At 33.5% G+C, this 12,046-nt stretch overlaps 2 long non-coding RNA genes across 2 annotated transcripts; one reads left to right on the top strand and one right to left on the bottom strand.

Moving 5' to 3' along the window:
* Nucleotides 1-1,747: 1,747 nt before the first annotated feature.
* LOC143243134 (uncharacterized) lies at nt 1,748-5,794 on the bottom strand. Its single transcript, XR_013024007.1, has 2 exons — nt 5,620-5,794; nt 1,748-5,444 (listed from the first exon to the last, which is right to left on the bottom strand). It is a non-coding gene; the product is annotated as an uncharacterized LOC143243134 (long non-coding RNA).
* Nucleotides 5,795-8,312: 2,518 nt separating this feature from the next.
* Nucleotides 8,313-10,657, top strand: LOC143243133 (uncharacterized). Its single transcript, XR_013024006.1, has 2 exons — nt 8,313-9,189; nt 9,305-10,657. It is a non-coding gene; the product is annotated as an uncharacterized LOC143243133 (long non-coding RNA).
* The last annotated feature ends 1,389 nt before the right edge of the window (nt 10,658-12,046 follow it).

The following is a 12,046-nucleotide window of genomic DNA, read 5'->3' as shown; positions in this document are numbered from 1 at the left end:
CATCTTTATGTTACACTTGTTACAAAGAACAAGAGACACTCATGTTAATAAAAGAACAAGAAACAATCATGTTAATATATCACTTGTTACAAAGAACAAGATACAATCATGTTAATGTAACACTTGTTACAAAAAAACAAGAAACACTCACGTTATTATAACACTTGTTATAAAGAACAAGAGAACTCGCGTTTAAGTAACACTAGTTACAAAAAAAAGAGACACCCATGTTTATGTAACACATGTGACAAAGAACAAGAGAACATGTTAATATAACACTTGTTACAAAGAACAAGAGAACTCATGTTAATGAAACACTTTTATAAAGAACAATAGAACTCATGTTAATGAAACACTTTTATAAAGAACAATAGAACTCGTTTTAATGAAACACTTGTTAAAAGAACAAGAAAACAATCATGTTAATATAACACTTGTTGTATTGACATCAGTGTCTCTTGTTCTTTGAAACATGTGTTAGATTAACATGATTGTTTCTTGTTCTTTGTAACAAGTGTTACATTAACATGAATGTCTCTTGTTCTTTCTAACAAGTGTTATAATAACAAGATTTCTCTTTTCTTTGAAACAAGTGTTAGATTAACATGACTGTTTTTTGTTCTTTGCAACAAGTGTTACATTAAGATGAATGTCTCTTGTTCTTTGTAACAAGTGTTATATTAAAACGATTTCTCTTGTTCTTTGTTCTTTGCAATAAGTATTAACCTAATATTAGTGTCTCTTGTTCTTTGTAACAAGTGTAACATTAACATGAGTGTCTCTTTCTGTGTAAAAGTGTTAAATTATAACGAGTGTGTCTTGTTCTTTGTAACAAGTGTCACATTAACACGAGTGTCTCCTGCTTATTGTTCCAAGTTTTATATTAATGAGTTTTCTTGTTCTTTGTAACAAATGTTATATTAACATGATTGTCTTGTTCTTTGTAACAAGTTCTTTGTTATATCAACATGAGTGTCTCTTGTTCTTTGTAACAAGTGTTAATTGTCTGATTGTCTTGTTCTTTGTAACAAGTGTTATATTAATTACGAGTTCTCTTGTTCTTTGTAACAAGTGTTACATTAACATGAGTCTTGATTCATCAAGAGGCCCATTACACCATGAGCAGAATAGGTGTAAGCTCAATACAATGGTAAGGAGAAAGATAACTTAAACAACATCAAATTACATACACACACACACACAGAACAAATTATAAATTCAAAAAACATACTATGTCAAATACTGATTAAGGTGTTTAAGACTGTTAAGGGAAATTATAAACGTAACAGTTGTCTTTAACTAAGACAACTTCATTTTTCTAACAGGGTAGCTGACCCCTCAAAAGGATTGCTTTCAGATGTAGTACATGCAGTTAATCTGAGGAAGTTAAGGGGAAGACACATTACATATCTGAATAATAAGGGATGGCTTTGAGTGTTTTGTTATTATTTTAGGGTTTAGTACAGTGGATAGGACAGTCTCAACATACTGGCATATTCCTTGTTGTTTTTAAATTACATGCATTTATTTGTACACACAATATTTTTCTCTCTCCCCTAATTCAGGCTTTTCTTCAAACTAGTAGATAATTTTAACTTTCAAAAATATAAAATTCAAAGTTGAACCATGGTTACACAGTGTGTTAAGTTTTTACCATTCTTTTGAACACTTATGACAAAGACAGCACAACCCTTAGACAAAGAACTCGATACAGCATCCTAATTTTAAAAATTCTCCATAAAAAGAATTCAATATCATAATTTTATTAACACGCCTTACAACACAGAAATTTACCACCAAAGTACAGAACAACTATATAAACCCTATAATGAACACTTCAGAAACTTTTAACAAAGAAATGCAATAAAGAAAAACCCTTCCATAATGATTATACAAAATAAATTTTAACATAGCAGAAAATACAAATTTCAATCTCAATACAAAAAATGATTTAAATAATATACATTTAATGTATAGTTACAATGAAAAATAATGTTTAAGAATAATACATAAAACTGCAAACAATGAAATGCAAAATAACCCTTGAATAACAACTCATGACATAAGAGGAAGCTATTCTTTAGATGAACTAAAGATAGATAAATTAATAACTTCTTTTGCTCTATGACAAATGAAGAACAAATCAGCATTAGATCAAAAATTAAGCCTTTATACATTAAATAAAATTACTTCTAAAAAAATTTAAAAGTATATATAAAATAACACTTAATAATACATACTAAACAAATTAATCTTTTGAAGAAATTCAGTACTAACATAATGATTATAATAAAAAAAATGTAGGGACATATGTACTGAAATTGGTATGTTTACATTATAAAACCAAATAAATCAAACCCACTAGCCAGCCACTGCAAATTATTTATACTTTAATCAATTACTCATTCTTAAATACCAAAAACAATATATCAGAAGAGAAAAGCAAATAATAAAAGAGAAAATACCACGATGCTTATATATCACTCAATTAAATATATATATATATACACATACAGGGAGTGAACAAAAGAAGTTGCCCCTTTTAAAATGTTAATTTGTTATGTCTTTTAATAAATAATAGAAAAATTTGTAAAAACTATGTTTTTAGAATGTGCTATTTTATCAAATATGATATCAAATCCTAATTTTACATGGCTTTTGTAAATACCTGAACGTTTTATGATTTTGTGACATTTTATCATAAGAAGTGATGTGCACCCTGCTACAGTTTCTTAGATATTCTTATTCCTAGTTGCCTACAATTGTTAAAATTAGGATTTAAGATCATATTTGAACAGATCTCATCAAGTGTGTTCTAAAAACGTATGTTTTAGATATTTTTCTGTTATCTAACAAAAGATATAACAAATTAAAAAGGCAACTTTTTTTTGTCCACCTCCTGCACATGGGGAAAATTTATACTAACCTAAGCAGCAGAAATGAGGTCTAGCTTTCATCACTCACACTTCATATCCAACATCACACCCTCTATAGTGGCAGTGGAACACCACTTGGCTGCTATGGTGTCTCTTATTATTTCTCTAGCTCAGTCTAAACTTTGGCTGGCTTAAGCCAGCTCTGTCAGCAGCTGGTGGTGTTACTGCAGTAGATATTTGCAGTTATACATGGTCCAAGTTTTTGTGGATATTTCCTGACGTGCATACTTTAAAAAATTGAACTTGCATCACTGTCAGGACTATGGCAATGAATGTTGATGGTTTCATTTACAAGTCAGCCATCATCTGCAACTGATGCAATCTTCAGAACCTCTTGGTCACTGGCCTCATATTTAACACTGCCAGTAGTCCAGTGATCCCTTTGTTTATCCCTCTGTTGTTATTGATGACACTACTGACAATAAGATCTTCACAGTTTGTTGGCTACTAGCAACAATGATTCCAAAGGTGTTGTATTTGTTATTTGTGGTACTGAGTTCTGGAAGACGTGTTTCTCTGCCACCCAACATTCAGCTGTCCTTTAGGACAACCTCAACTCTCACAGGGCTTCTCTGGCTTAGAGATATAGTGATATTTTGCACAGACCAATGCACATACACTACTTGTGGCTCATTGTTTATAGACACATTATGATAAGACACTTAGGGAGAGGGTTCTTGATACTGAAGGGCCTACCATTCATCTTTCTTGATAACAATGTTTTGGAAGCTGACTGCCATGTCTGCACCACTGGTACAAAAGTGGTGCTTAGCTAATCATTAGTGGATTCTGCCACTCTGTCCAATAAGGTGTAAGGCTCTTAGGTCTGCTTGGTCCCCAGACTTCAGAATCAGTTAGGTCTCGTAATCTGAGGGTCGCGGGTTCGCATCCGAGTCCCGCTAAAATGCTCGCTTATTCAGCCGTGGGGGCGTTATAATGGGACGGTCAATCCCACTTTTCGTTGGTAAAAGAGTAGCCCAAGAGTTAGCGGTGGGTGTTGATGACTAGCTGCCTTCCCTCTAGTTTTACACTGCTAAATTAGGGAGGGCTAGCACAGATAGCCCTCGAGTAGCTTTGTGCGAAATTCCAAAAACAAACAAAAAACAAAGCTTTTTGTAGTCTGAATCCATCGCCTTACAGAGAAGAGAGAAAAGTCGAGACTAAAGTGGCCGAGACTTGAAATTTACTACTTGAATAACTTGATTCATAACAGACTGCAAATCTTTCAGTAAAGATTTGGAGGCGAGCACCTCTCTGTGAATCATGCAGTGAACAATCCTAATGTTTGGATTTTGTTGGCGCACCAGAATGACGAATCCCTTCTTTTTACCTTACATTGAAGAACAGCCATCGGTGCAAACGCTGACACAGTTATTCCAATGTAATTTGAAGAGCAAAATGTTTTCATTCACCAACTCGAAAATGTCTTGGCCTTTCCTGTACTTTTTAAATCTTTGCAAAATTAGTATTCGTTTACGATTTTCCATCTTTTATGAATCGAACAAAAGTCAGAACTTGAGATTTTCCACTAACGTCAGAAGATTCATCAACTTCAAGAGACCAGAGCAGAGACAATTCATCTTCAGGCGCTTCCAAGTGTTCGCAAACTTGATCCTTCAAATCCAACGATAAGTCTACAATTCTGAGTGAAATTGTGTCACTGGACAGTGGAACTTACTTAACCTTTTTGGCAGCATCCGTTCCAAGCATAGTTTCAACAATGATTGCTAATGCTGGCACAATGACTGATTTGGCCTCCGCATGCGCTTTCTTGCGTTTTGCAAACAACTGAAAAACCTTATAACTTGCAATCAATCCTTTTTCGAACAGCTTCATCTATTTCACAAGCTTCCTTGATCGCTCATGTTGTTGAACCGCGAGATTCTCGAAGTAATCTTTTGGTCTATCCTTCACAGCTGAATGTTTTGTTTCCAAGTGTCTCTTCACTTTGCTGGGAACAAGCGCTTCGTTCGATAAAGCTGCATTGGAGAGTAGGCAGAATGGTAATTGAGAATGTTCCGATTCCAAAGCGATAAAACCGTATTCGATGTATTTGTTTTTGTACTTTCGTTTTATTCCTTGCTTTTGATTCAACACATTCTCCTTTGCAGCACCAGACTAACTTAATTTTTTTTTTCATGGATAAATGATAAGCTAATTCATACACGATAAGCACGAAGTTCTGCAGTTGGTATAAAATTCCTACCTACAGAGTAGTAGCTGTAACTTACCGCATAATGAGAACGTGTTCCAGAAAGCAGTTTGATTGTTTGATGCATCATTTATGACGTACGAAGCGCTTTTTATGCATAATAAAAATTCACTGTTAATTCATACCATTATAGTTAAAGGAAAAATGTGTTGGTTAAACATAGTAGCCTACTTTTTTCAAATTAATATAAATCAAACATAATTATGTGAATCATACATACTTACATTACAATTTTTGATGAAACCTTTTGTAGTCCATTTCTTAAGCTTTTTCTAATCACATTAGCCATCTTAAGCCTAATGTTTGGAAGAGCGTAAACTTAAAACTCAATAAATCACTAAATTAAAAACACAAAACTAAATAAAAGTTCTGGATTTTCAAAACGTAAAAGGATGGTAAAGCTTTTGATATTACCAAGAGTTTTCTGAATTTCTCAAATTTATGTTGTTATAGATAACTAAGAGTACTTACGTTTAAATGATTCTTCCACAACGGTTAAAACGTTCTATTTCGCTAAGCAATCGCAATTCAATATCTCAGAATAGAACAATGTGATATAACCAATCAAATTCAGCTAGGAACAAGCGACACTTTACAAAAACGAAAAGAAAAATGAATATACTTTCTAAAATTAACAAATGTTTAAGTAATCCACTTTTAACACATTTTTCATAATTCTTGCAACCACTTTATTTTTTATTAATTTTTCCAAAATTAATTCAAATAAAATTAGTTACGTTATATGCAATAAAACCTAAATGACAAGTTTGTTGTTGTTGTTTTGAATTAAGCACAAAGCTACACAATAGGTTATCTAGGCTCAGCCCACCACGGCTATTGAGAGCCGAATTTTAGCGTTGTAAGTCCACAAACATTCCGCTGAGCCACTGGGTAGCAAATGACAAGTAATTAGAAAAATGAATCAATAATGGCATGTTTAATTATTTTTAGGCCCGGCATGGCCAAATGCGTTAAGGCGTGCGACTCGTAATCCAAGGATCGCGGGTTCGCATCCCCATCGCGCCAAACATGCTCGCCCTTTCAGCCGTAGAGGCGTTATAATGTTACTTTCAATCCCACTATTTGTTGGTAAAAGAGTAGCCCATGAATTGGCGGTGGGTGGTGATGACTAGTTGCCTTCCCTCTAGTCTTACAGTGCTAAATTAGGGACGGCTAGCGCAGATAGCCCTCGGGTAGCTTTGTGCGAAATTCAAAACATTTGCTGCTTTTTTGTTTTCTTAAAAATACAGGCTATCAGTGATGCGTATGTGTTTTCCTGCAGTAAAGCCACATCAGGCCATCTGCTGAGTCCATCGAAGGGAATCAAACCCATGATTTTAGAATTGTAAATCCGTAGACTTACCGCTGTACCAGTGGGAGACATTGATAATGTTGAAAAGATAAAATAAAATGAATTACCTAAACCTCATGTTCTATGCCTAAAGGGGCGGTTTGTTTGTTTGTTTGTTTTTGAATTTCGCGCAAAGCTACTCAAGGGCTATCTGCGTCGAGGTCGAAACCCGTGTTTTCACGTTGCACATCCACTGACTTACCATGCTCTTTGCCGGGTGGCTTTCTTCTTATCAAAGGCACACAGTTGGTTTTTTAATCCCAAACATTGTATATTAAAATGCTTTATACACGCAACATAACTGGATTGTATATATAAATATTTATTTACTTATCAGTTACATGTCGCCACAGCACTACGTACATATTTCCCGAGGAGAAATATTTATAAAGTCTTCAAGTCATTTTAAACTTATTATTTTGTAACCAAGATTATTTGAGTGTGTGAATAATATTGTTCTCCTTGGCCAAATTTATGATTTTGACCAACTATTTACTGTATAGATTTCTTTTATTTTCTTTAGGTTACTAGATGATGAATAATGAAGAACTCAAAAAGACCATAAATATTGGAAACAATATTTGCTAGTACCTTAAACATTGTCATCTCCAAAATCTGGGCCCGGCATGGCCAGGTGGATAAGGCACTCGACTCTTAATCTGAGGAGTCGTGGGCTCGAATCCCGATTATAATGTGACGGTCAATCCCACTATTCGTTGGTAAAAGAGTAGCCCAAGAGTTGGCGGTGATGACTAGCTATCATCTCTCCAGTCTTACACTGCTAAATTAGGGACAGCTAGCACAGATTAGCTCGAGTAGCTTTGTGCGAAATTCAAAAACAAGCAAACAAACCCTGGGTTTAGTTCACGTAGTTTCGATTGTAACGGCATTTCATTAACATATATTTATTTTAATATGAACGATTCTTTTAGTTAAATGTATATTAATATTTAGAAATATACGCCACTTCTTGTGTTAAATATGTATTGCGAAATTCTCCTCTATTTTATAAATTTGTAGAAGATTCTAGAGTAAAGAATCATCAATTGCAGATATGTGTGTTTAAGTTCTAGTTACTGCCAGTATTGTTGCCAACTGAAATTTGAACCTTGTCTAATGATTATGAAAGATAGTCATCAAACTCGCTGAGAAATAGCATATATTGTTAGTTTGTAACAGTTAGTATACTATAAACCTCAGAACTGATAACTGTTATAAACGCTTATTAATCGAAAAAAAACTACCTATATTTGACCAAGAACGTTCATTGATGTCGAACACTGCAAACCATTTAACTTTAGACGATAGTATTTTTACGAGGACATTAGATATTTTCCGCGGTTAAAAGTCAGCTTATAAACGGCGTGAGTCCAGCGAATAATAGAGTTAGCTAGTTTCCTCGTTAAGTGAACTGCATCTATATCAACTTGAAAGTTATTATCATGCCAGATAGAGGACTTGATATTGTTTTTGTGTGTATGAATCTTGTTGGCAATTATTATAAATTTGATACACATTCACATTAAATTAACTTTTAAATTAAAATTAAAAGTTCCGGCTATTTGAACTTGTACTACATCGCAAAAAATAAAAATAAACGTCCCCCAGTAACTCAACGGTATGTCTGCGGACTTAAAACGCTAAGAACCGGGTTTCGATACTCGTGGTGGGCAAAGCACAGACAGCCCATTGTAGCTTTGTGCTTAATCAAAACAACAACGCAAAATAAATCATCGGCTCGTCAGATGTACATTATAATACGTATGTATAATTTTGTACGTAAATATATTGAAGTGAACCAATGCCATTAACCTTTTCTAGCTGCTTTCATTCATATAAGAAAAACTACAAAGACATTTTAGTTTCCGCATGTTGTTTTACCATTTATATTATACTTATGTAAATATATATTGTTTCCATAATCTTTCCAAATACAGACAAATACTATAAAACGAGTTTATATAAAATTGTGTTATGATGCAGTTGAAGTTAAAATATTAATAACTAAATCAAACTTCAAAGAGATTGCAATATTTACAGAAATACTATGTACTATTCATGTTAATGTAACACAAATAATATTTAATAAATAGATGTATGTCGGAATGAACATGAATTCGTGAAATCAAAGTATTTTGATGGCTAAAAATTATTATACCAAGATATTGAGTCTTACATTTACTAAAGAAAAACAAAGCAATTCTATAAAGATATAAGACGAAACCCCAATTTTCAAATTAAAAAAAAAACATCGATGCAAAAAATAGTAATAATGGACACTTCATAAAAAAGGCATAATGTCAAACAAACAAATACATTAAAATTTTAGAAATAAATAACTTCACTTTTGTCATCCTGCAATTATTATGTCAAATACATAAGCAAATACCTAATTGGATTACCGAAACGATTCACTAAGAAACACATCGACATATATACCATAATCATACCAAATCCAGATATTCATTAAGAAACACATCAACATATGTATACCAAATCCAGGTATTCATTAAGAAACACATTGACGTGAACACCGTAACTATACCAAATCCAGGTATTTACTAAGAAACACATTGACCTCTATATTATAATCATACCATATCCAGGTATTCTGTAAGAAACACATCGACATCAATACTATAATCATACCAAACACATCGACATATATACTATAATCATACCAAATCCAGGTATTCACTAAGAAAAACATCGACATAAATACTATAATCATACCACATATATACATACCAAATCCAGGTATTCACTAAGACATCGACATATATACTATAATCATACCAAATCCAGGTATTCACTAAGAAACACATCGACATAAATACTATAATCATACCAAACACACCGACATTTATACTATAATCATACCAAATCCATCCACATATTTACTATAATCATACCATATCCAGGTATTAACTGAGAAACACATCGACATATATACTATAATCATACCAAATCCAGGTATTCACAAAGAAACACATCGACATATATACTATAATCATACCAAATCCATCCACATATTTACTATAATCATACCATATCCAGGTATTAACTGAGAAACACATCGACATATATACAAAAATCATACCAAATCCAGGTATTAACTGAGAAACACATCGACATATATACTATAATCATACCAAATCCAGGTATTCACAAAGAAACACATCGACATATATACTATAATCATACCAAATCCATCCACATATTTACTATAATCATACCAAATCCAGGTATTCACAAAGAAACACATCGACATATATACTATAATCATACCAAATCCATTCACATATTTACTATAATCATACCATATCCAGGTATTCACTGAGAAACACATTGACATATATACTATAATCATACCAAATCCATCCACATATTTACTATAATCATACCAAATCCAGGCATTCACTAAGAAACACATCGACATATATACTATAATTATACAAAATCCAAGTATGAAAATCAATATTTGTTTTTGTTTCGCTTGAGGCTATTTGAGGGCTATCTGCGCTTGTCGTCCCTAATTTAGTAATGTAAGAGTAGGTGGAAGACAGCTGATCATCAGTACCTACCGCTAATTTCTTGCGTTACTCTTTTAACAACGAATAGTGGGATTGACCGTTACGTTAAAACGCACCCACTTCTAAAAGAGCGAGCATGTTTGGTGCGACGAGGATTTTAACCCGCGACCCTTGGATTACAAGTCGAGTGCTTTAACCACATGGCCATGCCGGGCGAAAGTAATGAGAAGTACTTGTAGTTACTAAGGGTAATCTGAAACAAGTAACGTTGAGATGCTTGTTTCATATGGAGGATTATCACACAAAAATATATTATTCCTGGTAGGATTTTTCTTTACTAATTAAAATACTTTTTATTGGTGTTTTAAATAGAAAGTTCTACCGTTCATGATTTTTGGCTTAAAAAGATTACACGTTCGCCAGTGGCGTAGCTAGGGAAGGGGGGGGGGGTCAAGGGTGTACATCTGTCCCCGGGCGCAGCGTCGGGGGTGGGGGCGCCAAATTGATGTTACATAATTAGGAATGAATTTCAGAATGAAATGTTTTCCCCTCTTATCCAAGTAATGTCCAGTGTCCCATATATGAGAGTTGCAACGTCATGTGTTGCCACAATTTGGTTGTGATTTGGTCACGTTATACCATAACGCTGTTATGAAATCGTCAAAATGCAGTCACTTCATAGCGAATAATCAACGTTGTCATGTAACATTGTGTGAACGTTGTGAAATGAACATTATATGCTGTAAATCAGTAATCAGAACGCACATTACACGAGTACTTCACCGAACAAAGTCGGTAAATTGTCTATTACTTGATCCAGTTTTGCAATGCTACCATGACCTCAGCGCCTTGTCCTTAGGGAGTAACCGAACGGCTATAACAGATAATTGACCCCCGCAAGTCTGACCAATGTTTCATGACCAATGCTGTCAGTGAACAAAGGTCATGGAGTGACATTATTCACTGGACTAAGAATGTAAGTTGAAATTCTTGATATGAGTATGCTCTCTTTGTACACACTCCCATTAAATGATCAAGAAAAAAGATGTTTAACATTACAGATATTAGTTTTGAGGTAAAGAGGACTGGAAGGTTAAACACGAACCATCTTGTAGAAGAGGAACATTGTATTGTTTGAAATGGTAAGTGAGTTGTACCAGTGATGAATATTAGTAGTCTGTTCTCTTTATTATACTTTTAAAATTAAACAATAAGTTATTCTCTTGTAAACACTCTTAAACTCCTATATTTTGTTTGTTTTAATTGATTTTTTTTACCTAGTGTTTTCCTAGCATCATTACAATATGTACCTGATTTGCATGTTTGTTTGTTTTTCTCTTTATCATTTAATACTGAAACTTATGTTAGTGAACTTTCTATTTGTCTTTCCTACAAGAAAACATCTCTTAAACAGCAACTTCTATAATTTTTTAAGAAATAAAAATTCATTCAATGTTTTAGGTAAAAATAAAATATCTACTATTTCTAAACTACTTAGTTCAGAGACGTCTCAAGAAATGTTTCCAGGAACAGAGGGTTAAAGTTAAGAGCAATGAATCTGCCATTACAGACAAGTGCTTACAATCAGACTTGATCATTATGATTTGTAAGACTCATTTAAGTCATACTGTAGATTTGCAGCTATATATACTCTATAATAGTAAATGTTGGTTTGTTCTTTTCGGTTCTTAACCCTGCAGGAGAATTTCGTCCCACATAAAACAGCTGCTTATATAGGTACAGTAATCTGAAATTACATAAAGCACATTATTTCAATGGCATTTACTGTATATGTATGGTAAGAACAAAATATATCTGTGGTAACCTGCTGCTGATATTACCAGCAAGCAGCAACAAGTTAATCCCAATCACATTATGTCAGGGTTTACAGAATGTCATCAAGACTGCATAGATTTCTTTGAAAACCTGACTGATAATTTCCATATTTTATATCCAAGAAGCTGCTGTAGTAGTGACATTTTCCAATATTAAGCTACAAGGTAGGTATCTAAAG

The sequence above is a fragment of the Tachypleus tridentatus genome, unplaced genomic scaffold, assembly GCF_004210375.1.
Source record: "Tachypleus tridentatus isolate NWPU-2018 unplaced genomic scaffold, ASM421037v1 Hic_cluster_2, whole genome shotgun sequence".
Classification (NCBI taxonomy): domain Eukaryota; kingdom Metazoa; phylum Arthropoda; class Merostomata; order Xiphosura; family Limulidae; genus Tachypleus; species Tachypleus tridentatus.
This window is presented reverse-complemented; position numbering and strand designations above follow the sequence as displayed.